Below are 20,202 nucleotides of genomic sequence, written 5' to 3'. Positions count from 1 at the left end.
CGGAACTCCACTTGTAACTGGGCTCCAGGCTGAATATTTACCATCAACCACCACTCTCTGACTTCGACCGGTTAGCCAGTTTTCTATCCAACTGGCCAAATTTCCCTCTATCCCATGCCTCCTGACTTTCCGCATGAGCCTACCATGGGGAACCTTATCAAATGCCTTACTAAAATCCATGTACACTACATCCACTGCTCTATCCTCATCCACATGCTTGGTCACCTCCTCAAAGAATTCAATAAGACTTGTAAGGCAAGACCTACCTTCACAAATCCGTGCTGGCTGTCCCTAATCAAGCAGTGTCTTTCCAGATACTCATAAGTCCTATCCCTCAGTACCCTTTCCATTACTTTGCCTACCACCGAAGTAAGACTAACTGGCCTGTAATTCCCGGGGTTATCCCTATTCCCTTTTTTGAACAGGGGCACAACATTCACCACTCTCCAGTCCCCTGGTACCACCCCCATTGACAGTGAAGACGAAAAGATCATTGCCAACGGCTCTGCAATTTCCTCTCTTGCTTCCCACATAATCCTAGGATATATCCCGTCAGGCCCGGGGGACTTGTCTATCCTCAAGTTTTTCAAAATGCCCAACACATCTTCCTTCCTAACAAGTATCTCCTCTAGCTTACCAGTCCGTTTCACACTCTCCTCTTCAACAATATGGTCCCTCTCATTTGTAAATACTGAAGAAAAGTACTCATTCAAGACCTCTCCTATCTCTTCCGACTCAATACACAGTCTCCCACGACTGTTCTTGATCGGACCTACCCTCGTTCTCATCATTCTCGTGTTTCTCACATACGTATAAAATGCCTTTGGGTTATCCTTGATCCTATCCGCCAAAGATTTTTCAGACCCTCTCTTAGCTGTCCTAATCCCTTTCTTCAGCTCCCTTCTGGCTATCCTGTATCCCTCCAATGCTCTGTCTGAACTTTGTTTCCTCAACCTTATGTAAGCCTCCTTCTTCCTCTTTACAAGACATTCAACCTCCCTCGTCAACCAAGGTTCCCTCACACGACCATCTCTTTCCTGCCTGACAGGTACATACATATCAAGTACACGTTGTATCTGTTCCTTGAAAAAGTTCCACATTTCCACAATTCCACCGACCTTAGTGTCGTCTGCAAATTTACTAACCCACCCTTCTACGCCCTCATCCAGTTTCCAAAACCTGCTCAGCGTGGATGAGTTGTGCCAAAGGGCCTGGTATTTACTTCTATTACTCTATATTGTGGTGAATATGGAGATCTGGCTAAGAAAGATGAGACTAGCTTTTAAATATTTCTGTATAAAAGGTATTCAGGAACAACAGGGAAGAAAGGAAGTGAAGCAGAATTGGTGACGGAGAATGTCATAGTGCTGGAGAGGGGAGTTGTAGTCAGGGATCCCTTAAGTGGCAGGGGGGGGGGGTGGGGAAAGTCAGGTGCCCTTCAGGACTTTCCCTCAAGAACATTCTCTCTCCAGCACTACCATATCTGCAGAGGTTCCTCACTTCTTAAAAAATTGGGTAACCTGGCTATTGAAAGGAAACGCAGTGTGAACAGACCTGCACTTACCTAATCAGATCTCCACAGTCCAGTTTCTAGAAACTTCCATTTCAGTGGAGGCAGCTGATCGTTTAGAGGCCAGTAGCACATGCATGAGATAAAGACCGCCTCAAATACTGCTCCTGCAAAAATAACAAATGCTGTGTACCGGGATAGGACTTGCAATTCCCAACATCTTTTGGCATTTTACTAAACGAGACTGTGGAGACATTCTCCTTTTGAAAGAAAATTACAGCCAAGTGGGACAAAGCACATATTATCAAGGTTTTCTCTCCATGAACCAACCACCTATTCCATCGGACCACAAGACAATAGTAGGCCATTCATCTCGTTGAGTATGCTCTACCATTCAACGAGATCATGCATGATAGAGTCATAGAGATGTACAACGCAGAAACAGACCCTTCAATCCATCTCATCCATGCCAACCAGACATCCTAAACCGATCCAGTCCCATTTGCCAGCATTTGGCCCATATCCCACTCAACCCTTCACCTTCATATACCCTCCAGATGCCTTTTAAATGTTGTAATTGTGTCAGCCTCCATCACTTCCTCTGGCAGCACATTTTGTATACATACCACCCTCTGGGTGAAGAAGTTGCCCCATAGGTCCCTTTTAAATCCTTGCCCTCTCTCCCTAAACCTATGTTTTGGACTCCCTTACCCTGAGAAGAAGACCTTGAGTATTCACCCTATCCATGCCCCTGATGACTTTATAAATCTCTGTAAGGTCTCCCTTCCGACTCTGATGCTCCAGGGAAAATAGCCCCAGCCTTTCAGCCTTTCCCTATAGCTCAAACTCTTCTGGTAACAACATCCTTGTAAATCTTTTCTGAACACTTTAAAGTTTCATAACTTCTTTCCAGAATTGCACATGGTATTCTAAAAGTGGGCTAATCAATGTCCTGTACAGTCGCAGCATATACTCCCAACTCCTATACTCAATACTCTGACCAATAAAGGCAAGCACACCAAATGCCTTCTTCACTATCCAATCTACCTGTAACTCCACTTTCAAGGAAATATGATCCTGCACCTCGAGGTTTCTTTGTTCAGCAACACTCCCCAGGATGTTACCATTAAGTGTATAGGTCCTGCTCTGATTTGCCTTTCCAAAATGCAGTATCTCACATTTATCTAAATTAACCTTCACCTGCTACTCCTTGGCCCATATGCCCATCTCATCAAGGTTGCACTCTTGAGGTAACCTTCTTTGCCATCCACTGCACCACCAACTTTGGTGATCTGATCATCCTCAACTCCTCTTCCTTTCTGTCTCTTCAGAACCCCATATTTCCTTACTGATTAAAGATCCATCTAAGTCAGCCATGAAATCACATGCAATTCTATGATTCTATGATTCACTGACACAGCTTCAACAGTCTTCTCTGGTAAAGAATACCATAGGTTCACTACCCTCTGAGAGAAGAAATTCCTCCTCATCTCTGCTTTAAATGTGTCACCTCTTATTCTGAGATTATGCAGTCTGGTTCTAGATTCTCCCACATGGGCAAATTGATATGAACACAATCCTTAAGTGACATGTTGATGCACAAATCCAAACGTGCTGGACTCCCATCCCCTTCCCTGTCTTTCCCACACATAACTGCAGTTTGGGTATTATTTCTTCAGTTATATGGGACCTGATCATATCCCACACTAATAAATAGCAATGTTTATGTGGGCACTGTCTCATCTATTCCACAGATTGTCCATTCATAATGTTACTCCATCATCATCCATTTGACTATTGTCACAGAAATGAACAAAAACTCGTGCAGCAAACTTAATTACTGCTGAGGGTTGACATTTGAAAACTACCATTGACGTTAATTTAATTCTGTTGGCCATGAAGGTGGCTACCACCATAAATCTTGTTTTCTCATGTACTGCATTTTCATTGTTTCTCAACCCTTCCGCAATCCAGTGTTCGTGCATATCACAATTCACAGTATTTCATGTTTGTTGCCACGTGGTATAGTGGTTAGTCATGTTTTTGTCAGTATTTGATGAATTGCCTGAAACTACTAATTTGATTGTCTCTGGATAATCTTGTGTTTTATTTGATTTGATTTATCCAGTACAGTGAAAGGTTTTGTTTTGTGTGCAGCACAGCAGATCAGAACATACAAAGACACATAGATCACAGGGTGATTAAACAGAGTCAGGTATACAAAGTTACGACTGCAAAGAAGGTGTAAAAGAAAATCAACATTAGATTTGAAATTTGAGCGATCCATTCAGAAGTCTAATAACAGCTAGGAAGAAGCTGTTCTTGAACTTGTTGGTACGTGTGCTTATGCTTTTGTATCTTCTGCCTGATGAGAGAGGTTGGAAGAGATTCTGACCAGAGTGGGAGAGGTTTCGATAATGTTGGCTACCTCTCTGAGGCAATGAGAGATGTATGGAGTCAATGGATGCAAGGTTGGCTTGCATGATTGTCTGGGCTGTGTTCACAACTTCCTGTAGTTTCTTACAGTCCTGGGCAGAGCAGTTGGTGTACCAAGCCATGATGCATCCAGTTAGTATGCAAAAACTAGGTACTTTCATTCAGCAAAACAGTGACACCAATTACAGAGGAACCTCGCTATCCTAAGGACAAGGGGAAGCAGTATTTCATTCAGTTAATCAAATTCTGGATAACCGAATACCAAACAACATAGTTTAGCTGAGCATTGAGACCTTGCGATCTTGCCGGATAATCTGATATTCGGATAATTGAATGCCAGATAATTGCGGTTCCTCCGTAAATGTCACTCTGAAATATTGTTGGACTTGGAGATTGCTTAAAGTGCACATACACATATTACATTTTTGGAGATGATTAAATCATTGTGACAATTTTCGAGGATTCATTCCAATAACTGCTTCTCAAGATCACGCTAGTGTGACTTGTTCCTATTCTCATGTCCATTTGATTGTGTGCATCTTCTGCAGAATACATTTCATCTTCTTCCAAACTCCTACAGTTTTTCACCAGCAATTAATTCCTTCATCACATCACAGTTAATGGACGGGTTAGTAACTATCATGATGCTTAACCTTTAACCAGATTCATACTACACTCAGATAGAGGTAAAGTATTTTGGATGCTGGAATCTAAAATAAATACAACAAAAACTAACAAAAGTTACATTGGGACTGGAAATGTTAACTCTGCTTTTTCCCACTACAAATGCTGTGTTTCTCCACCCCTTTCTGATTTTATTTCATACTCTGGTGGTTTTGAAAGAAGACTCTTTCTCTTCATTCTAGTGGGGTCCGTCAATGTGGGTATATCTAAAACACCAGTGCATATTCACAACACAACCTGTGTCACCTGCTTGATCCCTGTGCTCAGTAATAAGTAAGTAAGGCATGTAGGTGTGGGATGTGAGGTCAGATTACATGCCAAGTATAGGCAATGAAATGATTTTAGGGACCACACAAATGGGATTTCCTTATGTACTAGGGCACCTTATGTGTCACATTATATTAATAATCCAATTCTGTCTTGAATGCCTCAATTAAACCTTCCTCAACCACACTGTATGGCAGAGTATTCTGCTCCTAACCACTGCTCCTAACCACAGGGCAATAATCATCCAATCTTGCTTTGATACAGGGTTTGTGCAATATTACATCCTTTTGAAATATGATGTGTAAGAAAAGTGCAGAAAATGCAAGATTTTGCATTTAATTTCAGTAATGAGAAAGCTTTTAAAAAGACAAACTGATGAAAACAGGATGAAGGAGCAAGTTTCTACTGATGCTGGAATCTGTACTGAAAACGACAAATGCTGGAAATCATAACAGCTAAGGCAGCATTTGTGGAGAGAGAGCACTGTAACGCTTCCACACTTCATCAGAATCTTCATCAAAATTGGTGATGATTTGGACAAATGTTGAGAACCAGGGATTACCAATTTAAAGACGACTAGCCAAATGAGGAAGAATCTTTTTATGCACCCAGTGATTAGGAACTTAATTGCTTGTCTGAGTGTTGTGGGAGGAAATATGTCATAGAATTGAATTGTCATCTGAAAAAGACAAAGTTGCAGAGATATGGAGTAAAAGGCTTTGGGGACAAATCGAAGTGCACTTGCAGAGAACCAGCATGGGCTGACTGCCCTCCTTCAAACTCACTCTCAGCTGGAGCTTTATGTCCTTTTTTGACACTTTAGAAGTAATGAGAAGGTATTAGCTGTGATGAATCTAGGGTTGTGAAACCACAGTTACATTGATATAATCTAATTTATTCTGAGAGGGAAGCTGGGTTATTCTCCTTAGACTAGAGACAACTCAGGGATACCGTGGATCTGGAGTCACATGTGGTCCAGAATGGGTAGATATCCATAACGCCATAAAATCTGTAAGCCATAGGAGCAGAAATTAGGCCGTTCAGCCCATTGAGTTCTGCTCCACCATTCAATCATGGCTGATACATCTCTCAACCCCATTCTCCCGCTTTCTCCCTGTAAATTTTGATCCCCTTGATACTCAAGAACCTGTCAATTTCAGTCTTAAATACACTCAATGAGCTGGCCTCCACAACCTTCTGTGACAATGAATTCCATAGATTCACCATTCTCTCCCTGAAGAACTTTCTCCTTATCTCCATTCTATAAGGTCTTCCCTTTACTAGCCCTCAAGTCCTAATCTCTCCTACCAATGGAAACATCTTCCCAACATCTTCTCTATCCAGGCCATTCAGTATTCTGTATATTTCAATTAGATCCTTCCTCATCCTTCTAAACTCCATCAAATATAAACCCAGAGTCTTTAACCGTTCCTCATATGTTAAGCTTTTCATTCCTGGGACCATTCTCATGAATGTCCTCCGAACATGCTCTGGGATATCCTTCCTGAGATATGGAGCCCAAAACTGCACACAGTACTCCAAATGTGGTCAAACCAGAGCCTCAGAAGTACATCCCTGCTTTTATATTCAAGTCTGTCAGAATCCTTTCATAAAGTTATTGGTGAAGCATATGACAGGGATTAAAGTGTGAGTCTAGCTATCAGAACTGTCAGGGATGTCAATTAGACCCATCAGTGAACCAAGAGACTCCATCTGAAGAATTTTATAAAGAGTAAAATTCAAAATGGACTAAGGCTGTTGTGTGGATGGTGAGCGTTCCCACAGGATAGACTGCGGCCACAGCTGTAACTCTCTGGCAAATGTGGGTGATTAAGGATTTATTGAATGACCCTGTTAAATTGTGTCTGGGATCCACCTCATTTCATCAATGAGATTTTACAGGGATTTCATGTCGTCTGGAAAATTCCACATAGCTTTCTGTTTAAATTCATGTATCACTGGACATCGGAGTGTGTCTGGAAAAATTAACAAACAGTGAAATTCACAACTGATCTTGGAAGAACTGATTGGACAAAGTTCAATCAGATAAGTGCATTAGTTTAAGTGTGACCTACAGAAAGTCGTGAGGAGAGTGGTTTCTTTCTTGATTATATGTTTTTTGAGATATGTCTCTTGGTTAAACTTAAAATATAAGCCATAACTATTAATTTAACCTGGGGCAGTGTTTTGTAGAGGAATAAGACGGTATTATTTTCTGGGTCTGTGGATTGTGAAGGAGCAAAATTGGCCTTTAGGAGAGTGATATGTGCTTCTTGTCAGATGTGGAAGTTTAAAGAGTGTTTAAGGGTTACTGTAAATTATATCTGCAATAAATACTGTTGCTTGTGAATCCTATTATCGAATGGATCGGTTGGAGAGACAGTTAGAAGTGATGAGGAATTTGCAACAGCAACACTATGTGATGGATGGCAGTTATAGGAAGGGGGGAGCGTCTCAGATACAGTTACATAGATGGGTTAACTCCAGGAAGGGTAAGAGAGGTAGGCAGCTAGTGCAGGAGTCTTCTGTGGCTATCCCCATTTCAAACAACTATGCTGATTGGGTAAATGTAGGGGGTGATGGATTCTCAGGGGAACATAGCACAAACAGCGAAGTTTCTGGTATTGAAACTGGCTCTAATGTAACGAGGGGTACATTGGGTTCCAAGAGATCAATTGTGTTAGGGGATTCTCTAGTCCGAGGTACAGACAGACGTTTCTGTGGTCAGCAGCGAAAAATCCGAATAGTGTGTTGCTTCCCTGGTGCCAGGATCAAGGATGTCTCAGAGAAGGTGCAGAATGTTCTCATGGGGGAAAGAGGCCAGCAAAAGGTCATTGTCCACATTGGAACCAAAGACACAGGAAGGGAAAAGGTTGAGATTCTGAAGGGAGATTACAGAGAGTTAGGCAGAAATTTAAAAAGGAGGTCCTCGAGAGTAGTAATATCTGGATTACTCCCAGTGCTACGAGCTAGTGAGGGCAGGAATAGGAGGATAGAGCAGATGAATGCATGGCTGAGGAGCTGGTGTATGGGAGAAGGATTCACATTTTTGGATCATTGAAATCTCTTTTGGGGTAGAAGTGACCAGTACAAGAATGACGGATTGCACCTAAATTGGAAGGGGACTAATATACTGGCAGGGAAATTTGCTAGAACTGCTTGGGAGAATTTAAATTAGTAAGGTGGGGGATGGGACCGAGGGGAATAGTGAGGAAAGAGATCAATCTGAGACTGGTACAGTTGAGAACAGAAGTGAGTCAAACAGTCAGGGCAGGCAGGGACAGGGTAGGACAAATAAATTAAACTGCATTTATTTCAATGCAAGGGGCCTAACAGGGAAGGCAGATGAACTCAGGGCATAGTTAGGAACATGGGACTGGGATATCATAGCAATTACAGAAACATGGCTCAGGGAGGGACAGGACTGGCAGCTTAATGTTCCAGGATACAAATGCTACAGGAAAGATAGAAAGGGAGGCAAGAGAGGAGGGGCAGTGGCATTTTTGATAAGGGATAGTATTACAGCTCTGCTGAGGGAGGATATTCCCAGAAATACATCCAGGGAAGTTATTTGGAATGAACTGAAAAATAAAAAAGAGATGATCACATTATTGGGACGGTATTATAGACCCCCTAAAGAGGGAAATTGAGAAACAAACTTGTAAGGAGAACTCACTTATCTGTAAGAATAATAGAGTGGTTATGGGAGGGGATTTTAACTTTCCAAACATAGATTGGGACTATCATAGTGTTAAGGGATTAGATGGAGAGGAATTTGTTAAGTGTGTACAAGAAGATTTTCTGATTCAGTATGTGGATGTACCTATTAGAGAAGGTGCAAAACTTGACCTACTCTTGGGAAATAAGGCAGGGCATGTGACTGAGGTGTCAGTGGGGGAGCACTTTGGGGCCAGCGACCATAATTCTATTTGTTTTAAAACAGTGATGGAAAAGGATAGACCAGATCTAAAAGTTGAAGTTCTAAATTGGAGAAAGGCAAATTTCGATGGCATTAGGCAAGAACTTTCGAAAGCTGATTGGGGTCAGATGTTCGCAGGTTAAAGGACGGCTAGAAAATGGGAAGCCTTCAGAAATGAGATAGTATATTCCTGTTAGGGTGAAAGGAAAGGCTGGTAGGTATAGGGAATGCTGGATGACTAAAGAAATTGAGGGTATGGTTAAGAAAAAGAGGGAAGCATATGTAAGGTATAGACAGGATAGATCGAGTGAATCCTTAGAAGAGTATAAAGGCAATAGGAGTATACTTAAGAGGGAAATCAGGAGGGCAAAAAGGGGGCCATGAGATAGCTTTGGCAAATAGAGTTATGGAGAATCCAAAGGGATTTTACAAATACATTAAGGACAAACGGGTAATTAGGGAGAGAATAGGGCCCCTCAAAGATCAACAAGGCGTCCTTTGTGTGGAGCTGCAGAAAATAGGGGAGATACTAAACGAGTATTTTGCGTCAGTATTTACTGTGGAAAAGGATTTGGAAGATATAGACTGTAGGGAAATAAATGGTGACACCTTGCAAAATGTCCAGATTACAGAGGAGGAAGTGCTGGATGTCTTGAAATGTGTAAAGGTGGATAAATCCCCAGGACCTGATCAGGTGTACCCTAGAACTTTGTGGGAAGCTAGAGAAGTGATTGCTGGGCCTCTTGCTGAGATATTTGTTTCATGGATTGTCACAGGTGAGGTGATGGAAGACTGGAGGTTGACTAACGTGGTGCCACTGTTTACGAAGGGTGGTAAGGACAAGCCAGGGAACTACAGACCAGTGAGCCTGACCTCGGTGATGCGCAAGTTGTTGGAGGGAATCCTGAAGGACAGGATGTACATGCATTTGGAAAGGCAATGTATTATTAGGGATAGTCAACATGGCTTTGTGCGTGGGAAATCATGACTCACAAACTTGATTGAGTTTTTTTGAAGAAGTAACAAAGAGGATTGATGAGGGCAGAGCAGTAAAGGTGGTCTATATGGACTTCAGTAATGCGTTCGACAAGCTTCCTCATGGGAGACTGGTGAGCAAGGTTAGATCTCGTGGAATACAGGGAGAACTAGCCAGAACTGGCTCAAAGATAAAAGACAGAGGGTCGTTTTTCGGACTTAGAGGCCTGTGACCAATGGAGTGCCACAAGGATCGGTGCTGGATCCTCTACTTTTTGTCCTATACATAAATAATTTGGATGTGAGCATAAGAGGCACAATTAGTAAGTTTGCAGATGGCACCAAAATTAGAGGTGTAGTAGACAGCAAAGAGGGTTACCTCAGATTACAACAGGATCCTGACCAGATGGGCCAATGGGCTGAGAAGTGGCAGATGGAGTTCAGATAAATGTGAGGTGCTGCATTTTGGGAAAGCAAATCTTAGCAGGACTTATACACTTAATGGTAAGTTCCTCAGGAGTGTTGCTGAACAAAGACACCTTGGAGTGCAGGTTCATAGCTCCTTGAAAGTGGAGTCGCAGTTAGATAAAATAGTGAAGAAGGTGTTTGGTATGTTTTCTTTTATTGGTCAGAGTATGGAGTACAGGAGTTGGGAGGTCATGTTGCGGCTGTACAGGACATTGGTCAGGCCACTGTTGGAATATTGCGTGCAATTCTGGTCTCCTTCCTATCAGAAAGATGTTGCAAAACCTGAAAGGGTTCAGAAAAGATTTACAAGAATGTTGCCAGGGTTGGAGGATTTGAGCTATAGGGAGAAGCTGAACAAGCTGGGGCTGTTTTCCCTGGAGCGTCAGAGGCTGAGGGGTGACCTTAAAGAGGTTTATAAAATCATGAGGGGTATGGATAGGATAAATAGACAAAGTCTTTTCCCTGGTGTCGGGGAGTCCAGAACTAGAGGTCATAGGTTTAGGGTGAGAGGGGAAAGATATAAAAGAAACCTAAGGAGCAACTTTTTAATGCAGAGGGTTGTACGTGTATGGAATGAGCTGCCAGAGGAAGTGGTGGAGGCTGGTATAATTGCAACATTTATAAGGTATCTGGGTTGGTATATGAATAGGAAGGGTTTGGAGGGATATGGGTCGGGTGCTGGCAGGTGGGACTAGATTGGGTTGGGATATCTGTTCGGCATGGACGGGTTGGACCAAAGGGTCTGTTTCCATGCTGTACATCTCAATGACTCTGTGACTCTAAGAGTTTTCAGCAGACAATTTAATTACTCTGACCTATGCTACCTGCCATGAGAGTCATAGAATCCCTAAAGTGTGAAAGCAAGCCATTCAGCCCATCGAGTCCACACACTCTCTGAAGAGCATCCCACCCAGACCCACCCCCCTCACCCCCACCCTATTCACACAGAGACAGGAGGAATGTGCAATCTCTACACAGAAAGTTGCCCAAGGGTGGATTCGAACCCGGGTTCCTGGCATTGTGAGGGAGTGGTGCTAACCACTGAGTTACTGTACTGCTATTGGCGTCGCTATAACCACCACCTCAATGAAAATTGTTCAGAGTTGGACAATGGTGATGGATCAGCACATGGGCATACAGCAAGGAATTTGAACGTTCTTACCTTCGCATCCAAATGAAAAGACAAGCTGTAGCTTCCTGATTGGAAAGGAAACCAGAATGTCTGATGGCTTCACTGATACACACTGATTTACTGGGTGTTTTTAAAGCTTTTACATCTTTTCTTCCTGAACTTGTCGTGCTTTGCTTCTGATCAATGTTCCCACTGGTGGTATTTCATATTATTGGGAAATGTGTGGATGGAAGGGCTGACAACTCCGCTTCTGGCTGTGATTCTAACCTGTATTCATATACATGAAGCACTTTGTAATTTTTGACAAAATATGCAGAAATATACACCATCTGAAATTCCTTTTAATAGCTTTCAAAAATCACTGGATGATTGTTAAGTTGCATTATTAGCATTATTTTACTAATGTGGGGTTTATCAGCTACCATTTAAGGAATACATATACCACCGCATGACAGGCCAAGGAAGAACGTACTGAGGCACTACCAAGGAACTGCACTCCTTGTAATAAGCAAGTTTATCTGCAATTGGGAATAGTTCAACTTTTACACCATCTGTATTTACTGGCCTCAGATGATTCTGGCAAAATGGATCCTGCACTTCCAAGAAAACAATTATGATGTGTATAGGCTCAATTATTTATTTTTCATAGTGCCAGGTAAACCCTGGCAGGCAGCTCATTATAATTAAGAGTTGAGGACTCCCACACTGAGTAAAAAAGCTGACTTTATGAAATGCTATGTCAGTTGGAAGGATTAATGTTGACCTTGGGGCAAAATGGGCAACAATGATTGATCATGCAAGAGCACCGTCATTGGTCTGACCACTGATTAAATATCTCTCCTAATTCCCATTTCCAAGAAGTCAATAGAAACAGCAATCAGGAGAGGTAAACAAAGGCATTCTTTGACGTCCAGCTCATCCTTCTAATTCAGCAGGCACCCTGGCTACCTGGGTGGAATAAGTAATTGAAGACTCCTAGTTATCTCTAAACTGGAAGTGTCATAGTAAATGTGTGCTTTTATTTTTTTCATGGAATGTGCATTTTGCTGGCATTCATTGCTATTCCTGAATTGCTGTTGAACAGAATTACTTGCTCGGCCATTCTAGAGGGCAATCAAGAGTCAGCTACATTGCTGTGGGTCTGGTGTCAATTGTAGAGCAGACCCAGTAAGGCTGGCAGATTTCCCTAATGAACATCACTGAACCGGATGGGTTTTTAAGACAAACTGTTTAGTTTTATGGTACCACCAATGAGGTTAGTTTTCAATTGCAGATTTATACATCAAATTCAAATTTCGCAAACCACCTTAACTAAATTTGAACCCATATCTCCAAAGCATTAGCTTGTGTCTCTGGACTATCAAGGAAATCGATGTTTCGGGCAAAAGCCCTTTATCAGGAATGGGGCCTCATTCCTAATGAAGGGCTTTTGCCCGAAATGTCAATTTTCCTGCCTGACCTGCTGTGCTTTTCCAGCACCACTCTAATCTTGACTCTGATCTCCAGCATCTGCAGTCCTCACTTTCATCTCACTGGACTATCAGCCAAGGGATATTACCATTTCGTGTTATCTTCTGCTGGTTGAATTTTTCAAAGAGGTAGTCAAGTGTGCAGATGACAGTAAAGCAATTGATGTAGTTTATATGGCTTTAAGCAAATCCTTTGTCTGGGTCCTGCAGAGATGACTGATAAAGTAGGTAAAAGCACATGGGATTCAGGGTAACCTGACAAGTTGGATCCAAAATTGGCTTAGTGGTAGGAGGGTGTAATAGAAGACTGTTTGAGAGACTGGAGAGAAGGGCTTTTGCCCGAAACGTCGATTTCGCTGCTCCTTGGATGCTGCCTGAACTGCTGTGCTCTTCCAGCACCACTAATCCAGAATCTGGTTTCCAGCATCTGCAGTCATTGTTTTTACCTAGAAGAATCCAGTGGCATACCGCAGGGTGCTAGATCACTTATTGTTTGCGATGCATATTAACAATCTAGATGAGAACATGGGCAGTGGATGATAAGCAGAGGCAGACAATGCAAAGATTACCCCATGGTTGCTTGGGTGTGGAAGAAGGTCTTACATTACAGAAAGATGTAAATGGATTGGTCAGATGGGCAGATTAATGGCAGATGGAATTGAATCTTAATAAGTGTGAGGCAATACACTTTTGAAGAAGTAACAAAACAAGAGACAAGATACTGACAGAACACAATGAAGCTCAGAGGAACAGGGGGGTCTTGGGGTGTATGCCCCCAAATCCCTGAAGATGGCAGGGCAGGTTAATATGGTAACTAAAAAGACATACAGGACACTTGTCTTTATCAGTCATGTCATAGATTATAAGAGCATGTGGTTATGTTGGAGCTGTACAGAACTTTAGTTAGGCCACAGTTGAAGTACTGTCAAACATGAAGGAAAGACATGATTGCAGTGGAGGGGGTGCAGAGGAGATTCACCAGAATGCTGCCTGGGATGGAATACTCTAGCAATGAAGAGAGGCTGGATAGGCTTGGATTGTTTCATTTGCAGTAGAATTTTTTTTTGATAAGGGATAGCATTACAGCTGTACCTAGGGAGGATATTCCTCGAAATACATCCAGGAATGTTATTTGGGTGGAACTGAGAAATAAGAAAGGGATGATCACCTTATTGGGATTGTATTATAGACCCCCTAATAGTCAGAGGGAAAATGAGAAGCAAATTTATAAGGAGATCTCAGTTATCTGTAAGGATAATAGGGTAGTTATGAGACGGGATTTTAACTTTCCAAACATAGACTGGGACTGCCATTGCGTTGAGTGTTTAGAGGGAGAGTGTTGTTAAGCGTGTACAAGATTTTCTGGTTCAGTATGTGGATGTACCTACTCGAGAAGGTGCAAAATTTGACCTACTCTTGAGAAATAAGGCAGGGCAGGTGACTGAGGTGTCAGTGGGGGAACATTTTGGGGCCAGCGACCATAATTTTATTTATTTTAAAATAGTGATGGAAAAGAATAGACCAGATCTAAAAGTTGAAGTTCTAAATTGGAGGAAGGCCAATTTTGACGGTATTAGGCAAGAACTTTCAAAAGCTGATTGGGGGCAGATATTTGCAGGTAAAGGGACAGCTGGAAAATGGGAAGCCTCCAGAAATGAGATAACGAGAGTTCAAAGAAAGTATATTCCTGGTAGGGTGAAAGGAAAGGCTGGTAAGTATAGAGAATGCTGGATGACTAAAGAAATTGAGGGTTTGGTTAAGAAAAAGAAGGAAGTATATGTCAGGTATAGAAAGAATAGATCCAGGTGAATCCTTAGAAGAGTATAAAGGAAGTAGGAGTATACTTAAGAGAATAGGCTGGGGCTGTTTTCCCTGGAGCATCAGAGGCTGAGGGATGACCTTATACAGGTTTATAAAATCATGAGGGTCATGGATAGGATAAATAGACAAAATCTTTTCCCTGGGGTCGGGGAGTCCTGAACTAGAGGGCATAGGTTTAGGGTGAGAGTTGCCTAAGGGGCAACTTTTTCACTCAGACGGTGGTACGTGTATGGAATGAGCTGCCAGAGGAAGTGGTGGAGGCTAGTACAACTGCAATATTTGAAAGGCATCTCAATGGGCATATGAATAGGAAGGGTTTGGAGGGATATGGGCTGGGTGCTGGCAGGTGGGACTAGATTGGGTTGGGATATCCGGTCGACATGGACGGGTTGGACCAAAGGGTCTGTTTCCATGCTGTACATCTCTTTGATTCTATGACTCTAAAATGTCGACATGTTGACATATTAGACATGTATAAAGTTATGAGGAGTTTATAGAGTGAATAGGAAGCAGCTGTTCCCCTGAGTTGAAATGTCACTAATAAGGGAGACATAATTTTAAGGTGAAAGGCAGAAGGTTGAAAGAGCATTTGAGAAAAATCTTTCTCATCCAGATCTCATTGGGAGTCTGGAATGTACTGCCTGGCAAAAATTACAAGCTTTGAACTGTATTTGGATGAACACTTGAAATGTCATAAATGCCCGTTTTCTGCCTTCTGCCAGTCAGCCAATCCTCTATCTATGTCAGTACCTTGCCTTTAACATGTTGGGTTCTTATCTTATTTAGCTGCTTCCTTATCAAATACCTTCTGGAAATCCAAATAGATCACATCCAACAGCTCGCCTTTATCTAACTTGCTCTGTAATTCCACAAAGAACCAACAGACCACCTGGTTGGCACCACACCCACAAACAACTTCTCCCTTCACCATTGATGCTCAGTAGCAGCAGTGTGTACTATCTACAAGATATACTGTGGAATATCATCAAATATCCTCAAATAGCATATTCCAAACCATTATCACTTCTATCTAGAAGGACAAGGGCAACAGATACATTGGAACACCACCAACTGCAAGTTTCCTTCCACTCTGACTTGGAAATATATCACCGTTCCTTCACTGTCGCTGGGTCAAAATCCTGGAATTCCTTCTCCAACGGTATAGTGTCTCCTTACAGCACATGGGCAGCAGTGGTTCTAGAAGGCATCTCACCTCCACCTTCTCAAGGACAATTAGACATGGGCAATAAATGCTAGTTCAGTCAATGATGCCCACTTCCTGGGTGCTGGTGAGGAGGTGGAGGGAGTTGTTATAAGACATCCCATGACATTACTTAAAACAAGGACAAAACTGCTCTCTCTACTGACCTGGCCATCATTTATTCATTAACCAGCGTCATCTGAAAAAAAGAGAAAAGTGGGCCGTTTTATGTTCTTCGTTGTGGCATATCAGGAGGAATGTAACTGGGTGATCATTCTATAGCCTTCCTGCTCTCCCCAGATCAGAGCTAGGGTGTGAAGGTGTGTAATGAAACTTATCCAATGTCCCCCTCCCTCTTACTGCCAGTTGAGGCCCTGAAATGGCCAACTAATAACAACTTTAGAGCCTTAAGTTGCGTGCAGGCAGGTCTGTCGCCACTGAGTGTTCATGACAAGGAAAACTCTGTAGGCTGCTTGTGGTCTCCTGTGTATGGTCCATCATTCAGAGGCTATGGCCTTGATTTCAGGAATTTGCACTGGGAGGAGAGTGGGAGGGGGTGAGGAAGTTATGTGGCCTGTTGGGAGCCACCTTGTTGTCCAACCCCCATTCTCACCGCCCCGAACCCAACCTTGTGAAAACACACTCACTAGGATTTGAGGCAACCTGGGTCTCTTACTGTCTCTCCAGCTGACAGGTGAGACCACTGATCTTTTCATCAAAAACTCCCAGGTTATCTGTTTGTTACCGTACTGCAGGGTTGTGGGAGCTTGCTATGCACAAACTAACTGCCATTTGTTGCTATATCAAAACTGTGGATACGCCTCAGGAGTTACTAAGCTGGAAGGTATTTTGGATCACATCAATTTTCGAAGATCTGAGAGGATTTGTTGTTTCTTAATCATGCAGCTTAGACAACGCTGTGTTTTAAAAAAGCCTTTTCACCATGCTCAGCCACATTTGCTTAAAATCAAGATTACAGTAGTGCTGGAAAAGGTCAGGCAGCATCCGAAGAGCAGGAAAATTGACATTTCGGGCAAAAGCCCTTCATCAGGAATTCCACTCTAATCTTGACTCTAATCTCCAGCATCTGCAGTAGCCACCTCTGCCCACTTTTGCTTAAATATTGGGCACTGCTCCACTGCAATGTGCATGGACTGAACATTTCTGAGGGTGAGTGTGGAAGGAAGCTGATCAGGCTGAATGGAGTCACGTTCCACCAACATCACTGGTTTTTTTTTTAAGATTGGTGCGTTCTTGCTACTCTGTTAGCACGACATAAACCAACCCCCAAAAACAGAAAGCATGGCCCCTAACTTTACAACTTGCGTATTTTCAATGCTGTAATTAGTATTATTAAATTTCAAGTTTCATGTGAAGTTGCCCTCTCTGTGAAGACCTGATGGCTTTAACCTGCGAAATATCTTGGATCAAACTGAAACATTATCAACTTGTGATAAAATGGGAATAGTTGGTGGATCCTACAGGAACTGTATCATTCTGTTCACTCCCTTGATAATCTGCAACTGCAATGAACTTAATTCTTTCCCTGTAGCACAGTAAAGTAACTTAATATTTCTCTGACGACAGGCTTGAGTGCTGCTGAAATGGAAACAGTATTCCACTAACTAATAAGTGCTAACTTTTTATTGCCAATTTTCAACATTCCACCTCAATGGGATCCTTAAACCTGGAAAGGTTTACCTCCTGTTGTTTAGCCCATCAGAAGAGTGTAACTGTTGGAAAAGCAGCAAGATTTCTGTCTCCTAACCAGTAACAATAATTGCACAAAATTGCAAAAAGTCACGGACTGCTTACTGAGCAAAGCTTATCTCCCACCACAAGAGCACTGCATTACAGATCCAGTAGTTGTCAGTTCTCAGCCCTGTTTATTACTATGTCAGAAAAGTGTCATTCATTTTGGGGTTAACAAAGTTTCATGTTAAAAACCTTCAAACAGTGCTCTGTGATTCAGTATGCAGTATTGGGTTGAATTTGAAGTGCTTTACAACTTCCTAAAGCTCTGAAAGGTAAGTTTATTCTTGTTTACATAAAGACTTAGCGAGCCACAAAGTACAAGAACGAGAATGAAGCAAGTACAGAGGTATAGCGGATTGCAGGTTCATGCTTATTCTATGATGTGATGCCTGGGTGCCAACCACAGGTTGGTTGAGGCATATTGATGCCAGGAATCCTTTTCTTTTTATTTATTTATTTTTGTGGGATGAGGGCATCGCTGCCTGGCCAGCATTTATTTCCCATCCCTAACTGCACTTGAGATGATGGTGGTGAGCTGCCTTCTTGAACTGCTGCAATCCGCATGTTGTCAGTTCACCCACACTGCCCTTATGGAGGGAATTCCAGGATTTTGACCCAGCGAGAGTGGAGGAACGATGATATATTTCCAAGTCAGGATAGTGAGTAGCTTGGAGGGGAACTTGTAGGTGGTGGTGTTTCCATGTATCTGCTGCCCTTGTCCTTCTAGATGGAAGTAGTCGTGGGTTTGAAAGGTGCTGTCAGAGGATCTTGAGTGCATTTCTGCAGATAGTACACATTGCTGCTACATAACAGTGGATGTTGTGGATGTGGTGCCAATCAAGTGGGCTGCTTTGCCCTAGATGGTGTGAAGCTTCTTGAGTGTTGTTGGTGCTGCACCTATCCAGGGAAGTGGGGAGTATTCCATCACACTGCTGATTTGTAAATGGACAGGCTCTGGGGAATCACAAGGTGAGTTACTTGCTGCAGTATTTTGAGTGTCTGACCTGCTCTTGTAGTCATTGTGTTTAAGTGGTGAGTCCAACTGAGTTTCTGGCCAATGATAATCCCAGGAAGTTGTTAATAAGGGATTCAGTGATGATAATACCATTGAATGTCAAGGGCTGTGATTAGAATGTGTCTTATTGGTAATGGTAATTGCCTTGTATTTGTGTGATGCAATTGTTACTTGCCATTTATCAGCCCAAGCCTGAATATTGTCCAGATCTTGTTGCATTTGAAATGGACTGCTTCAGTATCTGAGGATTAGATTAGATTAGATTAGATTAGATTACAGTGTGGAAACAGGCCCTTCGGCCCAACAAGTCCACACCGACCCGCCGAAGCGAAACCCATCCATACCCCTACATTTACCCCTTACCTAACACTACGGGCAATTTAGTATGGCCAATTCACCTGACCCTGCACATCTTTGGACTGTGGGAGGAAACCGGAGCACCCGGAGGAAACCCACGCAGACACGGGGAGAACGTGCAAACTCCACACAGTCAATCGCCTGAGGCGGGAATTGAACCCGGGTCTCTGGCGCTGTGAGGCAGCAGTGCTAACCACTGTGCCACCGTGCCACCCACTGAGGAGTTGTGAATGGTGCTGAACATTGTGCAATCACCGGCGAACATCCCCACTTCTAACCTTATGATGGAGGGAAGGTCATTGATGAAGCAACTGAAGGTGGTTGGGCCTAGGACACTATCCTGAGGAACTCCTGCGGAGATGGCCTGAAACTGAGATGATTGGCCTCCAACAGCCACAACCATCTTCCTATGTGACAGGTGTGACTCCAACCACCGGAGAGTTTGTCCCCAACACCTATTGACACCAGTTCTGTTAGGGCTCCGTGATGCCACACTCGATCAACTGCAGCCTTGATGTCAAGGACTGTCACCCTGACTTCACCTCTGGAATTCAGCTGTTCCTTCCATGTTTGGACCAAGGCTGTAATAAGGTCAGGGGCTGGGTGGCCCAAACTGGGCCTCACTGAGCAGGTGTTTGCTGAGCAGGTGCTGCTTGATGACACTGTTGTTGACATCTTCCATCACTTTACTGATGATCGAGAGTAGACTGATGGGGCTGTAATTAGCTGGGTTGGATTTGTCCTGCTTTTTCTCTGCAGGACATACCTGGGGAATTTTCCACATTGATGGGTAGATGCCAGTGTTGTAACTATACTGGAACAGCTTGGCCAAGGGAGTGGTAAGTTCTGGAACACATGTCTTCAGTACTATTGATGTAATGGTGTCAAGGCCTGTCACCTTTGCAGTATCCAGTGTCTCCAACCCTTTCTTGATATCACATGAAGTGAATTGAATTGGCTGAAGACTGGTATCTGTAATGATAGGCACCACTGGAGGACACCAAGATGGATCCTCCACTGATGTGCTGGGCTATTCCTTCAAAAGGCTGGGGATATTTGTGGAGCCTCCTCCTCCAGGGAGTTGTTTAATCATCCACCATTCATGACTTGATGTGGCAGGACCTTAGATCTGAGCTTAGATCTGATCCGTTGGCTGTGGGATCACTGAGCTCTACCTATCACTTGGGTATGCA

This window comes from Chiloscyllium plagiosum, unplaced genomic scaffold (assembly GCF_037043375.1).
Source record: "Chiloscyllium plagiosum isolate Xiang-an unplaced genomic scaffold, Cpla_swu_hap1 HiC_scaffold_1, whole genome shotgun sequence".
Classification (NCBI taxonomy): Eukaryota; Metazoa; Chordata; class Chondrichthyes; order Orectolobiformes; family Hemiscylliidae; genus Chiloscyllium; species Chiloscyllium plagiosum.
The sequence above is the reverse complement of the archived record's forward strand: the minus strand, read 5'-3'. Positions refer to the sequence as shown.